Source organism: Schistocerca piceifrons, chromosome 8 (assembly GCF_021461385.2).
Source record: "Schistocerca piceifrons isolate TAMUIC-IGC-003096 chromosome 8, iqSchPice1.1, whole genome shotgun sequence".
Taxonomy (NCBI): Eukaryota; Metazoa; Arthropoda; class Insecta; order Orthoptera; family Acrididae; genus Schistocerca; species Schistocerca piceifrons.
Genome location: NC_060145.1, coordinates 8620137 through 8630054, shown reverse-complemented (window position 1 = coordinate 8630054; position 9918 = coordinate 8620137).

The window sequence follows — 9918 nt, the reverse complement described above, 5'->3', positions numbered from 1 at the left end:
TTAAGTTGTTCGTAATTGTAATACCTAGGTATTTAGTTGAATTTAAGGCTTTTAGATCAGACTGATTTATCGTGTAACCGAAGTTTAACGAGTTCCTTTTAGCACTCATGTGGATGACCTCACACTTTTCGTTATTCAGGGTCAACAGCCACTTCTCGCACCATTGAGATATTCTTTCTAAATCGTTTTCCAGTTTGTTTTGATCTTCTGATGACTTTATTAGCCGATAAACGACAGCGTCATCTGCAAACAACCGAAGACGGCTGCTCGATTGTCTCCCAAATCGTTTATATAGATAAGGAACAGCAAAGGGCCTATAACACTACCTTGGGGAACGCCAGAAGTCACATCTGTTTTACACGATGACTTTCCGTCAGTTACTACGAACTGTGTGACCTCTCTGACAGGAAATCATAAATCCAGCCACATAACGGAGACGACATTCCATAAGCACAGAATTTCACTACGAGCCGCTTGTGTGACACAGTGTCAAAAGCCTTCCGGAAGGAATCGATCTGAAATGCTTTGTCAATAGCACACAACACTTCATGTGAATAAAGAGCTAGTTGTGTTTCACAGGAACGATGTTTTCTAAACCCATGTTGACTGTGTGTCAACACTGTGGATCTCGGAATATCCGGTTCCCTAACGATTTACGAAATGGAATGTCCCACTGGTCTAGGTCCAATTATCATTCCGCATTCAAAGTCTGTCAACTATCCGCTGTGCGGCACACTCATGCCGGAAACCTTTCCTCGTGAGTCACCCCAGTACAAACGACAGCTCCGCCTACGCACTGCCCTATTGTGCCCTGTGCACGCCATACTACCGCCGTCTGTACAAGTACGTAAATCCCCGTCCCGTGAGTTTTGCCACCTCAGTCTACACTCAAACGAACAGAGACAGGCTTATGGCTTTACAATAACAAAGCATCAGCCTTCTAAACGAATTTTTAAGTTACTTTTTTCTTCCTCACGTCACACAAATAGCTACCGTTATCGGTTTCGGTTTATGATCAAGCCATCATGGAATTCGGTTTAAAATTTAATGTTGTGAATATTTTAGTATTTTATGTACGATTTAAAGCGTAATGCGACTTCTAAGTGTTTGACGTAAATAATTAGTATTATTAGTGAAGCTGCTTAGCGTGCACACTGAAACAAGCGATCAAAAGATAACGAAAAAGAATCTTGGCAGTTGAAAGACCCCCTCCCTTCTTGCCTAATTACGAGTGCTCATGCAAAGTGATGTGCACATGTGCACATTTCGTGCCTTGAAATTTATCCGCAGAAAGAGAATATGACGCAAGGATAACGCGATCTGTCCTTTTTACTGTCGTTAGCAGAAGGCTAGCTCACGCAAAGCGTAAAGAGAAGGGGTATGGTTTCTTGGAAGCAATGCAACTGAATTTTGACAACGTGCATAAAACTGATAAAGACTTACGACACAACCACCAAGTGTAGAAAATTGGATCTTATAGGTTCTGTTTGTGCAAGGACAAATATCATTATCTTCTGCTACCTACTGTGATTAACAGTATGTAACATTTAGACTGTGTTGTATACAATGGTTCACAATCACGTAGCCGAAGATTTCTGATAACTGAATCAGTTTCGACCTGAGTTATCTGCTGAAATCTGTTTATCACACAAAAGCCTTAGACGTAATGCCTGTGCAATGTAACCCTTAATGCAAGTTCAAGCGAATGCAAAAAACAAACCACCTCATGAATGTACATCAAAATTCCAACATGAGTGCGAATACATCGAAAATGGCAACACGTCGCAAGCCATACGACACGATGTTTCGTGCACGTTTGTACAGCTCCACTAAGTGGACTACGTCTGTCAGTATAGAATGTGGTTGTCAAACAATTTTGCTTATGAACCAATACTGACATTCTTAGGCGACACCTCGGGAGGGGGTCTGTAAAGCAGCCACTCAAAGAGGAATTCAGTTTTCACCAAACCGTGGTTAACCATAGAAACTTACCACTTAATATTTGGAATCTACATATAATGAGGTACTACACCGAATATTTAAAGTGAAAAAGAAAACAATATATTGGCAACAGACACAACAAAAAAAGTTTGCATCACCTCGGTTCCGAGAATTCCGGAAGCTGTACAGAAAATTGGAATAGAGATCAACATAAACATCATTTCCGTCATTTTTATTGCTCATAAAAACCACGCACTGCATGTTGTACCACCACACAGCGAGACCTTCAGAGGTGGTGGTCCAGACTACTCTACACACCGGTACCTCTAATACCTAGTAGAACGTCCTCTCGCATTGATGCATGCCTGTATTCGTCGTGGCATAGTATCCATAAGTTCATCAAGAAAATGTTGGTCCACATTGTCTCACTCCTCAACGGCCATTCAACGTAGATCCCTCAGACTGGTTGGTGCCTCACGTCGACCATAAACAGTCCTTTTCAATCTATCCCAGGCATGTTCGATAGGGTTCATGTCTGGAGAAAACGCTGGCCACTCTAGTCGAGCGATGTCGTTATCCTGAAGGAAGACAATCACAAGATGTGCACGATGGGAGTGCGAATTGTCGTCCATGAGGACTAATGCCAATATGCTGCCGATATGGTTGCACTATCGGTCGGAGGATGGCATTCACGTATCGTACAGCCGTTACGGCGCCTTCCATGGCCACCAGCGGAGTACGTCGGCCCCACATGATGCCACCCAAAACAGCAGGTAACCTCCACCTTGCTGCACTCGCTGGACAGTGCGTCTAAAGCGTTCAGCTTGACCGGGTTGCCTCCAAAGACGTCTCCGACGATTGTCTGGTTGAAGGCATATGCGACACTCATCGGTGAACACAACGTGATGCCAATCCTAAGAGGTCCATTCGGCATGTTGTTGGACCCATCTGTACTGCGCTGCATAGTGTCGCGCTTGCAAAGATGGACCTCGTCATGGACGTCGGGAGTGAAGTAGTGCATCATGCAGCCCTTTGCGCACAGTTTGATTCGTAACACGACGTCCTGTGGCTGCACTAAAAGCGTTATTCAACATGGTGGCGTTGCCGTCAGGGTTCCTCCGAGCCATAATCCGCAGGTAGCGGTCATCCACCGCAGTAGCAGCCCTGGGGCGGCCTGAGAGAGGCATGTCATTGACAGTTCCTGTCTCTCTGGTTTGCCAAAATGCAGCACTCCTAAGTAACGAGATTATGTATCTCCTCCATGTCCGAACAACATCGCCTTGGTTCAATCCGAGATGCCTGGACACTTCCCCTGTCGAGAGCCCTTCCTGGAACAAGGTAACAATGCAGACACGTTCCAGCCGCGGTATTGACCGTCTAGGCATGGTTGAGCTACAGACAAGACGAGCTGTGTACCTCCTTCCTGGTGGAAAGGACTGGAACTGATCGGCTTCGGACCCCCTCCGTCTAATAGGCGCTGCTCATGCATGGTTGTTTACAGCTTTGGGCGGGTAGTGACATCTCTGAACAGTCAAAGGGACTGTGTGTGTGTGATACAATATCCACGGTCAACTTCTATCTTCAGGACTTCTGGGAACCGGGGTGATTCAAAACTTTTTTTGATGTGTGTACATGCACTTTCCTGGAGCATTGCAAAGGGAAAAATTTTCCATAATTGACCGGCTTCTGTGGCCAGTGCCATCCAGTATCATCCCACGTTCGTTTTTCTGATTTCCAGGCACAGTTTTCTGTCTGAAAGAATCTGTCTGTATTCAGCCAGATATAACGGACCTGAGACGGTTTTCAATAATATAAATTGATTAATGTGAAGCTGTCACAAATCGATAGAATAGCGGATGATAGCTTTGTTTATAAAATGTTTTAGAAGTGAGTGTTATCTGTTGTACTACGCGTGCTTTTTGCAAATAAATAACTCTTGTTGGGGTGAATAGCTGGACCACATCTCCCGACTAGTAATGGGCCACTTTTAGCGACTAGACGCCATGTCAACGTTAGTGACCCACAGAACAAAATACTTGTACGTCAAGAAACACTGTTTACACATTGTTATTGTAAAAAATTATTACTCTCCCTCTCTCCCTATGACATAAGAAGAATAATATAAATAACTTATCTTGCATCCTGTCCACTTCATCACGCCAACCCACACCGATCTTACAATTAACTGGAAACATTCATAATTTAGCGTGTTACATTAACTAATAACAGTAATTGCAGTATAAGACGGCCAGGTTGGGGATTTTCTCCGCCCGGGGACTGGGTGTTTGTGTTGTCCTCATCATTTCATCATCATTTGTGAAAGTGGCGAGATCGGACTGTGTAACGATTGGGAATTTGTAAGGGCTCTGATAACCGCGCAGTTGAGAGCCCCACAAACCAAACATCATCATCATCATCATCATCATCATCCTCTCGTATATAGCAGCGAGTCGCCGGTGGGCTTCCTGCAGCCGGCCTGCAGTGGCCGGCCCGCGCTGGTACACTTGGCGGCTGATTTAAGAACACACGCGCGGTGACAATACACTAGGCACCCTCACACTCACACACACTAGTAACAGCGTACAGCAACACTGATGTGATCTGGTGGCCATTCTACAGAGCTATCGTAAATGATTGAAGCGGTTTCGCAGATTTGCTGCAGGTATATTATTTGAGATATTATCACAGGGCTTTGCACACACATAGAAAACACCGAAAAAAAATTTTTTTGGAGATATTACAAGTGTTGCATGTGTGCCCCCTACGTATTCTCCAGATGTCAGGCCGATAATCAACACTATGTCCCTACCAATCTGCACAAAAGCACTGTTGATGTGTCAGACTAAACACCGAATCTTTCACATAACCCTATTCAAAAACGTGATATGACGTTATCTCGGGAGAGCGTGGAGGCTACGACACGAATTGCTGGTCATCAACCCCACGACGACCGATCTAACGGTTTCTCAATTTCGTATTTAAGAATTCACGAACATCGTGATGCAAGTGTGTTAGTACACGATCCAGTCGGTAGCTGAAGTCCATACTGTCGGTCTCCAGTTGCGGCATCAACTAATTTTCCATCATGACCACATACACGTGTCCTGTAACTGTCTGACCACAGAAAAAAAAGGGACCGTGAAGTCTAAACTGTAAGACTCCACAGAATGTATTAACTTTCAATGAATCTCGAATGAGCTGCGCGATAGCACGAGTCACCAAAAAAATGTTGCTTCATCACTGAAGAATTTCTCACAGAACCGATCCTCTTCCATAAGCCGTTGCAATTGTGCCGAAAATGCAAGGAGCCTGTTTTGTCATCGGTAATCGGTGATTATAGAAATAACAAACGCTAAGACTACAACTTCAGTTGTTTCCTTAATATATTGCACACGGTCGGTTGTGGTACGTTCAGCTCTCTCCTTGCTGTGTGTTGTATCAACCTCTGTGGACTACGCGCCAAGTTCGGCCGCACGCGGTCAACCGTTTCTTGACTCACTGCAGCCCGACCATCTTATTTCCCCTCGTAGAGGCATCCTGAAACATATACCATTTTGTAATGGAGTTGGCAGTTGGTGGATCTTTGTTGTAATTCGCTCTGCTGTGTCCTTGCACTGTTATGCCAGACTGACGTGAATGCACTTCAAGCACAACATACACTATCTAGAAGCCTGTCGCCATTTTGCATAACGGCTCACTGGTGCGCTCTCGTGGCACAGATCTGAAATGCGGCTGCAACAAAACAAAAGTTTTAGAGTTTTTCTGTACGAGTGCTGAGTTTTGTAACAATATGTCAGTTACTGTAGCTACAGTGAATTCATGAAATCTCTTCGATCATTTACAGTAACCTAGCACTTGATGTGATTCTTGAAGTTTTTATTAGAATAAAATGTTTCCTCTCAGAAGTGTAAGTGGGCTGCTTCTGTGTTGGCAGCGCTGTGTATCGCTTTGCATTGGGTCTCTGTCTGCGCTTCCTTTGTAAGAGACCCTGTGGTTGGTTGGACTCGTTGTTGGAAGTTCATCGCCAGTAGTGTTGGGCAGTTGGAAGTTGGTCGCCAGCAGCGATGGAAGTACAGTTGGGCAGTTGGAGGTGAACAGCCAGCAGTGATGGATGTTAGATGTGAGAAGTTAGCATTGGTGGAGGGTAGAGGTCTGAAGTGTTCGCGTAAGCTAACGATCTGTAGATGTTCGACTTGGAGATTTTGTATTATTCACGATTATATACCTTTGTACTAGATGTCAATGACGATTTATACTCGTGCCTGAATTGGATGTCACATTATTGAGGTAAAAAAAACATTATTTGGATTGCAACAAAATCTTTCCTTTGCTAACCACATGGCTATTAGCAGTTAGTGACTTTAGTAATTAGAATCTTTTATGTAACTGGCAGTATTGACGCTCGCTGTATTGCAGTAGTTTGCGTAATGAAGATTTTTGAGAGGTAAGTGCTTAATAAAATGTATAGGTTAGTGTTAGGAATTCTTTTTAGTCAGGGTCATTCTTTTGAGTTAATTTGGTAGCAGTCAGATCGTGTTACGGTTGTAAATTGAGAGTAATTAATGAATACGATAAGTTTGAGTTCTTTTTGCCATGGCAAATTCGGTAGGTAAGTGTTGTAAGGATAAAGACTAGCAAAGTGACACTTGCATTCAATTTCACTCAGCAGTTGAAACAAGTATTTTATTAAGAAGTTTCAGAAGAAATTAAAGAGATAACTGGGTCTGAAGCAATGTCCAATTGAATGCCGCCATCACTGTTTATAAGAGTTTCTGCTAGACGTATTTCCTCAGATTTTTTAATTACTGAATTCCAAAAGGATCTCGCCAGGACGAAGATTGTTGTCGCCCTGGCCAGATCGTTTTGCGATTGAGTAATTAAAGAATCTTTGAAAATACGTCTAGCACAAAATCTTATAAATCGTGGGCGTTCAACTGGCCAAGGCTTGGGACTCGGTTATCTCTTTAATTTCTTCTTAGAGGAAACTTTTTATTCATAATGACAAATCTGGCGACATGTGACATTTGTGTTTTAGCGATACGAGCGCGCATTTCGACAGAGGGCGGACATGTAGGTTCACCCTTAGGTATGCGCCTGCGGGCCAGAGACCGTCAGGTGGCTTGCGGAGTATGGATGTAGATGTAGATGTAGCTGTCGAACAGTATTTGCAGAGGGCGAGGATTTCGATAGACGACGCTCCTGTGACGGCTGCTAGTGCGCACACGTTTCCGTGCCGATTTTTGTATACAGGTGATACCGTGCACTAGCAGTCTCCTCGACCGCCATAAGAAACCAGTCTCAGTGCCTCGTCTCGTGCAGTTGTGTTAAATGTTGCCTGCACCCTGAACTTCCATCGTCAGAGGGTGGTATGGGACTTCAAGTCCCACCGCCACACCTCAACGTGCACTCCAAAGATGTCCTTGGTATGACGTCACTGTATGATACGACATTTTTTACCTCCCACGAAGACAGTAAGGTCCTGATCCACCGGTGACGCTGTATTTCAACCTACATAAAAAAAAAGAAAGCAGTCTCCAGTCTCATCTGTAGATGGCTGGACGGTTACTAGCCGAAATACGAGGGGCGTTCAGAAAGTAAGCTCCGATCGGTCGCGAAATGGAAACGACTATGAAAATCCGATAAAGCTTTGCACAGATGTGTTGGGTAGTGTCTCTAGTATAACCCCAGTTAGCATCACGTCGCTCTTCTCATTTCTGAGCACGCAGTGAGTGCGTAAAGATGTCTAGAAAATAGTGTCTGCCGCCAAGTACGAGGGCCTGGTGAGAAATTTCGCCTGAAGCTATGCAGCTAACATTACATAACTGTCGTGCTGTTTCGTCTTCACGACAATTCTCAGCCGCATTCTGCAGGGGCAATGAAGATGCTCCTGCATCGTTTTCAAATGGAAATGTTAGATTACCCACAATACAGTCCGCAATTGTCTCCCCCTGAGTTTCATCTCTGGTCACATGAACCGCTGTCTTTGAAGACAACATTTTGACACAGACAACGAGGTGTAGGCCAGCGTGGAGAATTGGCGGAAAGCACTGGCGGCTGCCTTCTATAATGAGGCTATTGAAAAGTTAGTACAACGCTATGACAAAAGTCTAAGTCAGAACGGCGACTACGTAGAGAAGTACCTGAAAGGTGTAGCTAATTGTTACAAGTAAAACATTTCTGATGTTCACTGTGGTTTCAATTTGGCAATCAATCGGAGCTTACTTTCTGAACAGGCCTCGTATATTGGCAAGAAGTCAGCATGATTCGCCTGCAATCCAGAAACCTCTTAGAATAATCTAGTACTTGTCACAGAACTTTGAAACTCTAATGATTTGCCTACCTGCAATTATGTGAATGTTTACGAAGTGACATTGACGTCCGACCACGTCCTCTGGGTGCTTCAAATTTTTTTGTCGGGTGCTGTGCATTGAGAAAATCTTGAAACACCAAAAAGCGACGCGTGGAAGCTCTGGGAAGAGTGCACAGTGCTGTATGTAACGTGAGTGGCCAAAAGTCATGGAGATACGAGCCGCACACGAGTCGGTCGTCGCCTGCAGCGAACTATTATGCTGCGCACTCGTCTCTGCAGATTCCAGGCAGAGACAGGTTCCAGACACACCCAAGTCACAGCAGACCTTCGGTCTCGTCGTACGGCTGTACAGAGGCGACGTAGCCGCCCTTCCGTTCGTCAAACACTTGTGGTCCTGCTGTGCGACTGTTGCGTGTGTGGGAACACTGTCCCTGCGATGTTGGAGATCTGCCCTAGACACTGCAAACCTCTGAAACTTGAGTCTTCGTGCACTCTACAATGTATTCTGACCCGTGAGGCTGGCATCATTATCAACCCACGTTCAGAGTCGGTTACTTGGCAACGTTCTGTCGTATTCACTACCCACCCCTCAGTTGTCATGTCTACACTCATACCCTCTCCGCCGCAACAATGAGGGACATTCTGCAAGTAGGCTGTTTAGGTTTTCATGCTATGTAAGTAGGCTGTTTAGGTTTTTATGTTGGTAACGCCACGTAGTGCTCTGTATGAAAATCTCTGACTGCGCTGAGTGCAGTCTGTGGCTGGTTAGACTCATTGTTGGAATATTCGCTAGTGTGGTGTTGGGCAGTTGGATGTGAACAGTGCGTAGCGTTGGGTAGTTGGAGGTGAGCCGCCACCAGTAGTGGATGTGGAGAGAGAGAGATGCCAGAGTTTTGAGAACGGACGATCTGGATGTGTGTCCGTCAGAAAAAGGAAATTTCTTTAATTGGATGTCAGAAAATTATATATATATACATTATGACTTTTGAACACTATTAAGGTAAATACATTATTTGCTCTCTATCAAAATCTTTCGTTTGCTAACTATGCCTATCAGTAGTTAGTGCTTTCAGTACAAGGTGCATTCAAGTTCTAAGGCCTCCGATTTTTTTTCTCCAGACTGGAAAGAGATAGAAACATGCGCATTGTTTTAAAATGAGGCCGCGTTCATTGTCAATACGTCCCAGAGATGGCAGCACCATACGGCAGATGGAATTTTACCGCCAGCGGCGAGAATGAGAACTGTTTTAAATACTTAAAATGGCGACGTTTTCCTTACTTGAACAGCGTGCAATCATTCGTTTTCTGAATTTGCGTGTTGTGAAACCAATTGAAATTCATCAACAGTTGAAGGAGACATGTGGTGATGGAGTTATGGATGTGTCGAAAGTGCGTTCGTGGGTGCGACAGTTTAATGAAGGCAGAACATCGTGTGACAACAAGTCGAAACAACCTCGGGCTCGCACAAGCCGGTCTCACGACATGATCGAGAAAGTGGAGAGAATTATATTGGGGATCGCCGAATGACTGTTGAACAGATCGCCTCCAGAGTTGGCATTTCTGTGGGCTCTGTGCACACAATCCTGCATGACGACCTGAAAATGCGAAAAGTGTCATCCAGGTGGGTGCCACAAATGCTGACGGACGACCACATGGCTGCCCGTGTG